The following is a 14,185-nucleotide window of genomic DNA, read 5'->3' on the forward strand; positions in this document are numbered from 1 at the left end:
GGAGGATGCGGAAACTGACCGTCTACACACGGCTGCCAGATCAGTGCTTGCGCTCCACACACAGACGATGGAGAGGCAAGAATCCTCCGTCCTACATGTATGTGTCAACATATTTGGGAGGTCAAAAATAGAATAAAAAATCTATTCAACAATTTCTTTTTTTAATTTTATAGCTGCTGGATGGCTGAAGGGGATGATTAAAATTGATGCGTTTTGGGGTCTGCTGGCATGTTTTAAAAATGTTAATCGTTTTTTTTATTGAGGAAATATATTACTATAATAAATGTCCAACAGGGGCAGCATGGTGGCAAATGGTTAGTGCTCGTGTCTCACAAATATATTTGCATGTTCTCTGTAACTGCATGGGTTCTCTCCGTGTACTCCGGCCCCCCCCCCTCCCCCCCCCCCCCCCCCCCCCCCCCCCCCCGCCCTCCAAAGACATGCACCAGGGGATATGTTTATTGGCAATACAAAAAAAAATGGCCCTAGTGTGTGAATGTGAGTATGGACGCTGGTTTGTCTATCTATGTTGGCCCTGTGATGAGGTGGCGACTTGTCCGGAGTTGCTCTGCCTTTCGCCCAAGTGACTCTGGGATGGACTCAACGCATCACACACAGGCAGGAGCATGATAACATTGAATGTGCAGAACAATTCTAAAGTGTCTGTGGTAAAAGCCCTGTATGCATGCAAAATCCTCATTTAAATAGGGAGGTCTTAAGTCTTCACCACTTTTCAATTGCACACGTTGTGTTAGTACGGTAGGTAACACGCAACTCACTCACTCATACAACACACTATTTTATTTTGTGCACACGCTATGTACATCAATTGAATTCTTTATAATTAGCCCCTTAAGTCATCCAGCAATAAAATTATAGAGGCAGGGGCGTGGTTGGGGGCGTGGTTAAGAGGGGAGGAGTATATAGCTAGAACTCACCAAGTCAAGTATTTTGTATATATACTGTATATATAAGAAATACTTGACTTTCAGTGAATTCTAGCTATATATATATATATATATGTATATATGTATATATATATATACATATATATATGTATATATATATACATATATATATACATATATATATGTATATATATATATATATATATATACATATATATATACATATATATATATGTATGTATATATATATGTATATATATACATATATATGTATACATATATATATATATATACGTATATATATATATATATATATATATATATATATATATATATATATATATATATATATATATATATATATATATATATATATATATATATATATATATATATATATACATATATATATATATATATATATATTGGGCGGCAGCCGAAGGCAGGACACTTGGCGGTCCGATCCTCGGCTACATAAGCTCGCTCTTGGGACATGGAACGTCACCTCACTGGGGGGAAAGGAGCCTGAGCTAGTGTGCGAAGTAGAGAAATTCTGGCTGGATGTAGTCGGACTCACTTCAACGCACAGCAAGGGCTCTGGAACCACTTCTCTTGAAAGGTGCTGGACTCTCTTTCACTCTGGCGTTGCCGGCAGTGAGAGGCGACGGGCTGGGGTGGCAATTCTCGTTTCCCCCCGGCTCAAAGCCTGCACGTTGGAGTTCAACCCAGTGGACGAAAGGGTGGCCTCCCTCCGCCTTCGGGTGGGGGGACGGGTCCTGACTGTTGTTTGCGCTTACGTACCCTTTTTGGGTACACTCGAGGGAGTACTGGGAGTGCTCCCTCGGGTGATTCCCTTGTTCTGCTGGGTGACTTCAACGCTCATGTTGGTAACGACAGTGAAACCTGGAGAGGCGTGATTGGGAAGAACTCATTGTTGAGTTCAGGGTTGATATGTCCATCCTTGTTCTATTCTCTGTCACTATTTGTCTAACCATGCTGAACACCCTCTCTGATGATGCATTGCTGTGTGGCATGCACAAAAGTGCTTTCATCAAATGCACTAGAGTCTGGAATCTTCCATCTCTCCCTAGCATGGCCCAAAACCGGTCAATCTTTGCTTCCTGAGGAAGATCTTCACTGCCAAGCAATTGGTAGTCCACTACTTCTTCCCGGAGGCTAACCAGGTCCAACCGCAGCTGCGGCTTGGAACTTACAAGCATATTTCTTCTTCTTACTCGTCGTCGCCATGGCTGTATCCTCCTCGTTCGTCTGAACTCTCTAACAGCCGTAAATTTTATCGTCACATATGCACATACAGTAGATGGCAGTGTTGTCCTGTTTAAGATTGTCACAACATTGCTGTTTACGGCAGACAAACTGCTTTACGGTAGATGAAAACGTGACTGCTGTTGATGTGTGTTCTTACCGCGCTGGGAGGACGTTAATAAAACTGCCTAACAACAAAACCACATAAGAAACCAAGAACTCTCCCTCATTCATTCTACAGTTATAATGTCATTGGGCAGGCTTGCTGTTTATATTGTGGAGAAGCGGACGTGAAAACCGTCTGTCGACACGTCACTCAGGTCCGCATGGGGCTGGAGGGGGTGTGGCCTCCAGCTCCGTCTGAATTTCGGGAGATTTTCGGGAGAAAAATTTGTCCCGGGAGGTTTTCGGGAGAGGCGCTGGATTTCGGGCGTGTCCCAGAAAATCCGGGAGGGTTGGCAAGTATGTTAAAGTTCAAGTCCGAGTCGATTTTTACCCCCGGATTTCTAACCTGATCGTTAGGTTTTAGAGGGATGGTCTTAAGGTGATTAATAATATTTTATCTTCACTTGAGTAGGCCAAAGACAATGATTTCAGTTTTGCCCGAGTTCAGTTGAAGATAACTGTTTTGCATCCACACATTCTGATCTGTTCGATGCACAACAAAGTGAATCCACAGTCTGACGTTCACCTGCCGTCAGTGACACATAGATCTGGGTGTCATCTGCTTGGTTGTGGCAGGACACATTGAAGCTGCTTATTAGCTGGCCTAGTGGCAGCATGTACAAGTTAAACAATAGGGGTCCCAGAATTGAGCACTGAGGAACCCCATAGGTCATAGCTATTTGGTCAGAGGCGCAGTCACCAATTCCAACAAAGTATGTCCTGTGATTGAAATAGGACAGAACCAGATATTCCCACACAGTTTTTTCTAATAAATGAGGAATTATTTAAGCAAGAACTAACAGGATTTCCAAAGCTACAACTTGCACAATATGTTGACTTTCCAAATATACAATTATAAATACAAATTATTAAAAAAAAAGATTAGTCCTAAAATAAGTTTTTTCTTTCTTTCTTTCGCATATTAGTAACCGTGTTAAAGTTGTTTGTATCACAACCCTCAGTGTAACCTGTATGGCTGTTGAACAAGTATGCCTTGCAGTCACTTTCGTGTAATAATAGAGGCTGCATGTTATATGTGACCGGCCGGCACGTAGATAGCAATGTGTAAAAGCGGGCGCGATGACGTCTTTCAGAGAGCGCAAATTTCGGCACGCCATCAATATTGTCGTCCAGGTGAAAATCAATATTGTCAGTGTCGTCCGGGTGAAAATCATAGAAAGTTTTCCCTGGCACTGAAATCTGAAAACCTTCTGGAAAAATCGGGGGGGTTGGCAAGTATGTGGCTGAGCCACATCAGAGCGATCAAAGAGCCGCAAGCGGCTCTGGTGCCGCAGGTTGCCAACCCCTGCCCTAGGGCAACAACATTAATATATGTTTGATGAAACGTGATTATGTGCATGAGTGTATCTATGTATATGTACTTGTATATGAACAGAATGTGTATATGAATGTTCAGTGAATGTATATGTACAGTATGTGTATATGTATGTTTGCATCGTGAATGTGCTTCTGGATGTACGAACTTTGAGTCTGTCGGCATGTACTGTATTTGTGTATGTATGTGGGAGCGTATGTAGGTATGTATATATGTATGTATGAATAACGGTGTGTGTGTGAGTATATGTGTATTTGTATGTACAATATATTTGACTCCCAGTGTGCGTGGGATCCAGAGTACGGCCCCAGCCACCCAGAGAGCCCAACCTAAACAGCAGGTGTGGCGCCCAGGGAACCAAGGACCACCAGCCCCACGCAGCAAGGACGGCCAGCGACAGGAACCCCAGACCCCGGCCCACCGTGCCGCCTGGAAGAGCCAGCAGCAGGCCGCAGACAGACGCAGACAGAGCACGAGAGAAGCAGCGGACAGCCAGACCCCAAGCCAGCAAGAGACCCCCCCCCCACAAGGGCAAAAAGACAGGACGCCACGCCCGGGGGGCCCAGAGACTCCCTGCAACCGGACAGGAAGACTGCCCCCGCCTCCCCAGCAACCGGGCCCCCATGAGCCCACCCCTGATCCCCGGAGAGAACGGCGCGGCCCACCCCAGGCCACCCCACCCAAGTTGGCCGTCACAGGACCTCCCAGCGCAGGGCCATGGGAACCACCACCCCACCCGTAGGGACCCCAACAATGGAGATGGAACAACCAGCAACCGCCCTGTCAAATCCCCCCACTGAAATAAGTTTTTAATACATGAATTCATTGATTTCCGCCCTCAAACCATTAAAAACAATTCACTCCAGAAATTCCCACTTTTTCAAAGACGTTATTCACAGCACTTCGACACCACTTGATCATGGGTTCAACATCAAGTATATCAAATAGACAATACAATATCTATTTTTTTTGAGACAACCACATGAAAAGAGATCATATTAACTGAAAACTCTTTAAGGGAAATTTAGGGTTTACCGTTCCAGAAAAGAGGATCAAACTCAGTGTCAATCATTATGATAACTTGTTTTGTGAACCTAACCTGCTCGCCGGCAGGTTTTTGTGAACACTGTTTTTTTTTCATGTCTCCTCCTTCCTGATAAACGTGAAACAAGCGTCAGACATGATGACTTTGGGACCGACCAGCAGACGTCCTAACAGATTTTGTTCAGATTTTAGATACACTGAAAGTATATAAATGGTAAATGGATGTACTTGTATAGCGCTTGTCTACCCCTTTTTAAGGAGCCCAAAGCGCTTTGACAGTATTTCCACATTCACCCATTCACACACAGATTCACACACTGATGGCGGGAGCTGCCATGCAAGGCGCTAACTAGGAACCCATTAGGAGCAAGGGTGAAGTGTCTTGCTCAAGGACACAACGGACGTGACTAGGATGGTAAAAGGTGGGGATTGAGCCAGTAACCCACAGATTGCTGGCATGGCCACTCTCCCAACTTAGCCACGCCGTCCCCCGTATACTATCAATATATACTGTAATACCTCTAATAGAAAATATATATTTTTAGCCAATTGAAAAAAAATAAATTAATTTTAGATATTTATCAATAATTGGATTTATGCATATATATATATATATATATATATATATATATATATATATATATATATATATACATATATTTATATATAAATATATGTGTGTATATATATATATATATATATATATACATATATATATATATATATATTTATATATATATATATATATATATATATACATATATATATATATATATATATATATATATATATATATATATATATGCGTGGCGCAGTGGGAGAGTGGCCGTGCGCAACCCGAGGGTCACTGGTTCAAATCCACTCTCCCACTGCGCCACGCATATATATATATATATATATATATATATATATATGTATATATGGTAAGGCATGGGTAACTTACACATCTGTGAAGGCACATTTAATGCTGAAAGGTACATACAGGTTTTGGAACAACATATGCTGCCATCTAAGCGCTGTCTTTTTCATGGACGCCCCTGCTTATTTCAGCAAGACAATGCCAAGCCACATTCAACACGTGTTACAACAGCGTGGCTTTGTAAAAAAAGAGTGCAAGTACTTTCCTGGCCTGCCTGCAGTCCAGACCTGTCTCGCGTCAAAAATGTGTGGCGCATTATGAAGCGTAAAATACGACAGCGAAGACCCCGGACTGTTGAACGACTGAATCTCTACATAAAACAAAAATGGGAAATAATTCCACATTCAAAGCTTCAACAATTAGTTTCCTTAGTTCCCAAAAGTTTATTGAGTGTTGTTAAAAGAAAAGGTGATGTAACACAGTGGTGAACATGCCCTTTCCCAACTACTTTGGCACGTGTTGCAGCCATTAAATTCTAAGTTAATTATTATTTGCAAAAAAAAAAAGAAGTTTATGAGTTTGAATATCAAATATTTTGTCTTTGTAGTGCATTCAATTGAATATGGGTTGAAAAGGATTTGCAAATCATTGTATTCCGTTTACATTTACATCTAACACAATTTCCCAACTCATATGGAAACGGGGTTTGTACAATATTTACGTTGCATTTGCATTGTCAATTATATCTTAAATATAAAATATGTATAAAAAAATATATTAATTTTCTGACAGGTCTCCAGCCGTTTACGTGTGGGTCGCAGTGACCATCGATGCAAGACGCATGATAGCAGGTTTGACTCTCGTTCATTGTTTCAACAAACAAGTTTTCTTGCCAGTCGATTGTGCCATTTCCTAGCACGCTCTCCTTTCCTGCTCTCTCTTTTCCTGCTCGTTGCGGTGCGCCTTTCAGTGGCCGGTGGCTGCGTCTTCCGCGGGGTGGCATCTCGCTCTGGGTCGCTCTCGTGGTCTTTGTTGCCGGTTGTTTCCTCTCCTACTTCTGCCACGACTGCTCCTCCCTCTCCCCTTTATTGCTGGAGCAGAAGATGCAAGAATTGAGAGCAGGTGTGTTGTGTACACACGTGACTCTGATGGCTGCAGTGTCGCTCCAGGCGTGCCCCGCCTCTCCGTTCTGCTGCATGCTCCGCCTCATGGCCGCCATCTTGGTCAGGACCGCTGTTTGTCCTCGCCCGCTGTCGGCTTGTCGGCTTTGTCTCTCCACAACTATAATTAAAACAAATCAAATATATCATTTTCGGCTGCCTCAATGTGTGATGGGACTACCTCATTTAAAACTTAAGCCTAAATAAAAAATAATATTTTTCCCATGGGTGGGAGTTTGAGGCCTGCACGCCCACCCTGCCCCCTTAAGATTATTTAGCCCTGCACTCGCCACTTCCCACACCTTCATCACTTCACCCCCGTAGTATGATGGACAACGGAGCAGGGCCCATGGTGGCAGTAACTTCGGGCCAGGTGCGTGTTAGTAAACCTCTCTCCCTGAAAACTACAGGAGTATTGATGACCAACAGCTCAGGCTTTTAGCCTAGGCGTCAGCACACTTGCCTCCCACACAAACAACCACGGTTCACATGGTAAAAAGGCACAGGGCCAAACCAGCTGGGTTACACTGTGTGAGTGTGAGGTTTAGGGGCATGAGTGTAATGGTAGCAAGCCAGTGTGGCTGTAACAAATGTATATTGGTAAACCTCACGCCCCCACCATTTCAAGCGTAGGCCTGGCTGCAAGCCCGGGGTGTTAGCTCAGTGGCCAGCACACTTGCCTTTTATACAAATGACCAGAGTTTGAGTAACGGGTGGAACAGAGAGAAATAACTAAACCCGGCGAGTTACATATGCACATAAGGACACAGGTGTTTTTTTATCTTTTGATGTCTTTATTTCCAGACAAGAACAGATGATTAAGTGACAATTATTGCACAAAGTATTTTCATCTTTTACTGCAGTTAATTGCAATTATGCACACCTTTGTGTCATTTGAATTGCTGGATATGGCAGGGTTTTAAACAACAATCAATCTAAATGTGTGAACTATTCATCATTCTATGATTTTCTTTTTGTTAAAAAACTGATAAAGTTTAGAAATACTGTGCCTAAGTAAATTACAGTGGGATCGCAGTAGCCTACTTATGTCGTTCATTAACATTGCATTGTATTGCAGTTGCTGTAGTGAAGTGAATTATATTTATATAGCGCTTTTTCTCTAGTGACTCAAAGCGCTTTTACATAATGAAAGCCAATATCTAAGTTACATTTAAACCAGTGTGGGTGGCACTGGGAGCAGGTGGGTAAAGTGTCTTGCCCAAGGACACAACGGCAGTGACTAGGATGGCGGAAGCGGGGATCATGCCTGCAACCCTCAAGTTGCTGGCACGGCCACTCTACCAACCGAGTTATATCGCCACAGTTGCTGTACATTTTTTCCACTAAAATGAAAATAAATATTACATTAAATAAGATGGATAAATAAGTGAGTCCAGTGTGCATCATGCTTTGTGGGCCACATGAAGAGAATGGGTTGGTTGGTTGTTGTGTCTCGCTATTAGCAGATGCTGTGTTTCAAACTGAGGAGTGGAAATGTATAGAAATGCTAAAAAAAAAAAATGGATTCACATCCAAAATGCAGTTTTTATTAATTTCGATTCAAAATAAATAGATTTTTTTTTATTTTGTTTTTTTAAGACGTTTTTTTTTTGGCATTCACTGTGCACGTAAGTCATATGTCAGCAGGCAGGAGAAGCTTTTGTAAACTGTAAGCTGTTTTGAAAATGTTTTATTGGAATTTATACACCAAATAGTATAGTATGAGGTGGCGACTTGTCCAGGGTGTACCCCGCCTTCCGCCCGATTGTAGCTGAGATAGGCGCCAGCGCCCCCCGCGCCCCAAAAGGGAATAAGCGGTAGAAAATGGATGGATGGAAATAGTATAGTATAAAAACCGTGTTGAATAGAGAATCGATTCTGACTCGAATCGTCACCCCAAAGATCGGAATCTAATTGAACCTTGAGGTGCCCTAAATGTTAGCATGTGTCACATACCAAGTTATATGACTCTGGGGTAAACAGTTGTAAAATTAGCTAAAGATGTTAGCACGATAATGTTTGCATGCGAACATGCTAACATTTTGCATGTTTCACTTACCAAGTTACATGACTCTGGGGTAAACAGTTACAAAATGAGCAAAAAAGTTAGCACGCTAATCTTATATTCAACTTGAAAAAACGGTGAACGGTGATAATTTTGTTACAATGGGGTCGCATGGTTTTGCGGTGGTTGTTTCCCCAAGATGCAGAAGGACGTCTGGAAGCTGCATGCAGGTAAGAAAGTGATTTATTCCAATAAGCAGGACAACTAGTACAACAACTCAGACACTAGTCAAATGTGGAGCCAAAAAACCAAGATAATCCCCAGGGGCGGACAGCGAGAAAGTCTTGCACTAGGAAAAATAAAAAACGCGTGGTGAAAACTGGAACCAACGTATATGTCGCAAAGACTTGCTAGGCAGGGTAAGGCGCGAGGAAAGAATAAATAGCTCTATGATTACTGACCGGGGTGTTGGTGAACATCCCGACCACTCTATAGAGGCAGGTGACGAAAACTGAAAAATTCCAAAGTGTAGGGTGGAGGACTATGCGGTGGGTCACCTGGCCATATGTCCACGGAACGGCCACAGCACACCAGCAGCTGTACCTGTCCTTACCCGGGTCCTGGGCCTAGCTGTTGATAGCGCGGAGAGCGTCCAGAAACAGCCAAATTCTTGGCCAACAAGGGGGCCGCATGCTGGCGCCTGATGGCTGCTTGGTAAGATGGAGGTCGCGGACGATGATGGTGGCGTCGTGGAAAGACCCGTTGAAACTGATGATGGTGGCGTCATGGAAAGACCCGCTGGAGACAATAAGGGCTGCGTCGTGGAAAGACTCGCTGGAGACAATTATGGCGGTGTCGTAGAAAGACCCGCAGAAGACGATGATGGTGGCTTGACCGTCAGCGTCTGCAGAGCTGGAGTAGCAGGAGGCTGGACTGTTGGCGTCTGCAGAGTTGGAGCAGCAGGCGGCTGGACTGTCGGCGTCTGCAGAGCTGGAGAAGCAGGGCGTAGGCCGAGCAAGGCGTCGCACAGGCGGCGGACGCCAAAAAGGAGGCAGCAGCCTGGCTGGGCGCATGACAGGCAGCAGAGGGCGCGCGGGAAGTGGCCGTTTAGCTGGACGCAGCTGTGCCTCCCCAGTGGCACAGCTACCAGCAGTAGCCCTCCACCCTCAGGAAGCGGATACCAGACGTTAGCACCCACAGTGAGAGAAGAAGTCACAGGTGGGAGGAGGGCGGTCTGGTGTAGGGTCTTTGCTGGTCTAGCTTTGGTTTCAGCTTTGGGAAGCTGGAAAATCATTTTTGTCGGAGCATGAGACCTTAGGGGCGGAGCCTGAGATTTGGACGGCTGGGACTGACTTGCTGCTCTCGTCTTTAAAAAATGTCCTGGTAGTCAGAAATAGATAACATAATGTCTTTAAAGGGAGGCTGACAGAAATAATCAACTGTTTCCTTTTTTTGATCCTCTCAAACAGTTTGAGGAAAAAAATCTTTGTGTAGCGTGACTTCATTAACGTGCTTAGTGACCTGGCTAACCGTTAGCCTGTGAGGTGAAATGTTTGGCAAAATGATCAATGGGATTACCAAACCTAGGCGGCGAGGATGAAAAGGTTGTTTGAGGCGTGCGTTGATCCTGTGGAGGACCTTGAGGGGTCAGCGTGTCTTGGTAGCAAGTACAAAAATTTATGGGCGGCTTCCGGCTTCGTTAAAGCGCACGGGACGGTGATACAACAATGTCTTCAGACCAAACGGAGTGGATGGTGACAAGCGAACCCTCAGTACCCCACATCAGACTTTCGGTCTCCTCAATAGAATCGCCTTTAGCACCAGCCAAGGCTCTTCGTCTCATACCTCCATGTTGCCCCGACACATATCGTGCAATGCAAGGAAATTTAAAACTGGCAGTCTTTTGTTTCGTCGGGGTCACATGGTTTTGGGTGGTTGTATCCCCAAGATGAAGAAAAACGTCCGGAAGCAGCATCCAGGTAAGAAGGTGATATACTCCAGTAAGCAGGGCAACAAGTTTAAACACTCAGACACTAGTCAAATGTGGAGCCCAAAACCAAAATAATCGTTAGGGGCGAACAGCGGGAAAGTCTTACACTAGGAAAATACAAACGCGTGGTGAAAACAGGAACAAACGTAAAAGTCGCAAAGAATGAGCAAGACTGCTAGGCAGAGTGAGGCGCTAGGCAGAAATAAATAGCTCTCTGATTAGTAACCGGGGGCAGATGAGCGTCCGGACCACTAATCTGAGGGAGGTGACGAAAATCGGCACTCACGGCAACTAAGAACCTCAACGAGGGTGCTGAAACAGAAATAAACAATTAAGAAATACTAAACTAAACATGTCTGGGCAACGTTTCATGACACATTTCTTTTTATTTTAATACACTAATGCACCTTATAAAATTTGAAGTTCAGACTCATGTTCGGCAGGCTAATAATGATAATAACTTCTGTAGCAGCCGCAACATTAATGCTGCCACAACGACAACTCTTGCTGGCCTACTGCTCTCGGTAATGGTACCATTTCCAAAGTATGTGGGCTCCATTGATAACCTCACTAACAAGTTTAACAAAACCCTGCGCGAAACCATAGATAGTATAGCACCGCAAAAGTTAAAAAAGGCGTACCCCATGGTTTACAGAACAAACTAGAGCTCATAAATTATCATGTAGAAAGCTGGAACCAGTGTTAATTTTGACAGCAAAATTTGATTTTGTTTTAGTCATAGTCTTTTGACTAAAATGTAATTTAGTTTTAGTCATAATTTAGTTATTTAAATTGTTTTAGTTTTACTCTAGTTTTAGTTGACGAAATATCATAAGATTATAGTCGACGAAAACTACAGTAGATTTAGTCGACTAAAGGGTAATATGAAAACTTTCCCTTCAATTTCTGAAAGTCAAAGCAAAACAGCGGAAAAATCACCGATACAAGTCGTATTTTGATGAAAATCATGTCTCAAATTTAGTATTTCACGAGTAAGCCGTGTAATAAACGGGATAACGTCGAGTGAGTTGTATGTTGTGGAAAATGCTTACCTGTATGTGGGTTTCGCGGTGATTCGACTGTAAATGTCGCTTCAAGTTTGTTGTGTTTTTCCCCGTAATCCTCGCGCTGCATTTCTTACACTGCGTCTTGTTATCTTGACATCAAATATAAAATTTCCCCATATGACCTCTCTCCTCTTCCTGTGCCAGCAAATGTTGTCTTCTGCAGCGCCTTCCCGGGTCAGTCTCAAACGCAAACTACGTTTACGTAACTTCCTAACCACGTCCCTCTGATTGGTTCTCTTCCCCACTCCTCCCGCGTCTTCCTAACGAAATGAGTTCCAATTAGATCTTGTCTCTGGCAGACATTTTCGTCTCGTTTTTATTCGTTGACAAATATGTCAATACACCTCGTCATCGTCTTAGTCCACGCAAATTATTTTTTATTTAGTTATTGTCTCGTTTTAGTCAGAAAAAATGGTCATTGACGATAACTATGACGAAAATTTTTCATCAACAAAATTAACACTGTCTGGAACGCAAATGGGTCGCGACTAAACTTGAGGTTTTCCATCAAGCATGGAGTGATAGTTTAATAACTTATAAACACATGCTTACCTTAGTTAAAGCTAAATATTACTCAAATCTCATCCGCCTTAATAAAAACAATCCTAAATTGTTGTTTATTACGGTAGCATCGCTAACCAAACAAGGGACTCCTACCAGTAGCTCTACCCACTCAGCAGATGACTTTATGAAATTATTTAATAAGAAAATTGAACTCATTAGAAAGGAGATTAAAGACAATGCGTCCCAGCAACAACTGGGTTCTATTAACACTGATACGACTGTATATACGGCGGATGCTGCCCTCCAAAATAGTTTCTCTCGTTTTGATGAAATAACATTAGAAGAATTGTTACGACGTGTAAATGGAATAAAACAAACAACATGTTTACTTGACCCACTTCCTGGGAAACTTATCAAGGAGCACTTTGTATTATTAGGTCCATCAGTGCTAAATATTATAAATGTATCACTTTCCTCTGGCACTGTTCCACTAGCATTCAAAAAAGCGGTTATTCATCCTCTCTTTAAGAGACCTAACCTCGATCCTGACCTCATGGTAAACTACCGACCAGTGTCTCACCTTCCCTTTATTTCAAAAATCCGTGAAAAAATTGTTGCAGAGCAGCTAAATGAACACTTAGCGTCCAACAATCTATGTAAAACCTTTCAATCTGGTTTCAGGGCAAATCACTCCACGGAGACAGCCCTCTCAAAAATGACTAATGATCTATTGCTAACGATGGATTCTGATGCGTCATGTTGCTGCTCCTCGATCTTAGCGCTGCTTTCGATACCGTCGATCATAATATTTTATTAGAGCGTACCAAAACACGAATTGGTATGTCGGACTTAGCCCTACCTTGGTTTAACTCTTATCTTACTGACAGGATGCAGTGCGTCTCCCATAACAATGTGACCTCGGACTATGTTAAAGTAACGTGTGGCGTTCCCCAGGGTTCGGTCCTTGGCCCTGCACTCTTCAGCATATACATGCTGCCGCTAGGTGACATCATACGCAAATATGGTGTTAGCTTTCACTGTTATGCTGATGACACCCAACTCTACATGCCCCTAAAGCAGACCAACACACCGGATTGTAGTCAGCTGTAGGCTTTAATTATTTAAATTAAACAATGGATGTCCGCTAACTTTTTGCAACTCAACGCCAAAAAAACGGAAATGCTGATTATCGGTCCTGCTAGACACCGACCTCTAGTTAATAATACAACTTTAACATTTGATAACCAAACAATTAAACAAGGCGACTCGGTAAAGAATCTGGGTATTATCTTCGACCCAACTCTCTCCTTTGAGTCACACATTGAAAGCGTTACTAAAACGGCCTTCTTTCATCTCTGTAATATCGCTAAAATTCACTCGATTTTGTCCACTGACGACGCTGAGATCATTATCCATGCGTTTGTTACATCTTGTCTCGATTACTGTAACGTATTATTTTCGGGTCTCCCCATGTCTAGCATTAAAAGATTACAGTTGGTACAAAATGCGGCTGCTAGACTTTTGACAAGAACAAGAAAGTTTGATCATATTACGCCTGTACTGGCTCACCTGCACTGGCTTCCTGTGCACTTAAGATGTGACTTTAAGGTTTTACTACTTACGTATAAAATACTACACGGTCTAGCTCCATCCTATCTTGCCGATTGTATTGTACCATATGTCCCGGCAAGAAATCTGCGTTCAAAGGACTATGGCTTATTAGTGATTCCCAGAGCCCAAAAAAAGTCTGCGGGCTACAGAGCATTTTCCGTTCGGGCTCCAGTAGTCTGGAGTGCCCTCCCGGTAACAGTTCGAGATGCTACCTCAGTAGAAGCATGTAAGTCTCACCTTAAAACTCATTTGTATACTCTGGCCTTTAAA

Source organism: Nerophis ophidion, linkage group LG02 (assembly GCF_033978795.1).
Source record: "Nerophis ophidion isolate RoL-2023_Sa linkage group LG02, RoL_Noph_v1.0, whole genome shotgun sequence".
In the NCBI taxonomy this organism is placed as follows: domain Eukaryota; kingdom Metazoa; phylum Chordata; class Actinopteri; order Syngnathiformes; family Syngnathidae; genus Nerophis; species Nerophis ophidion.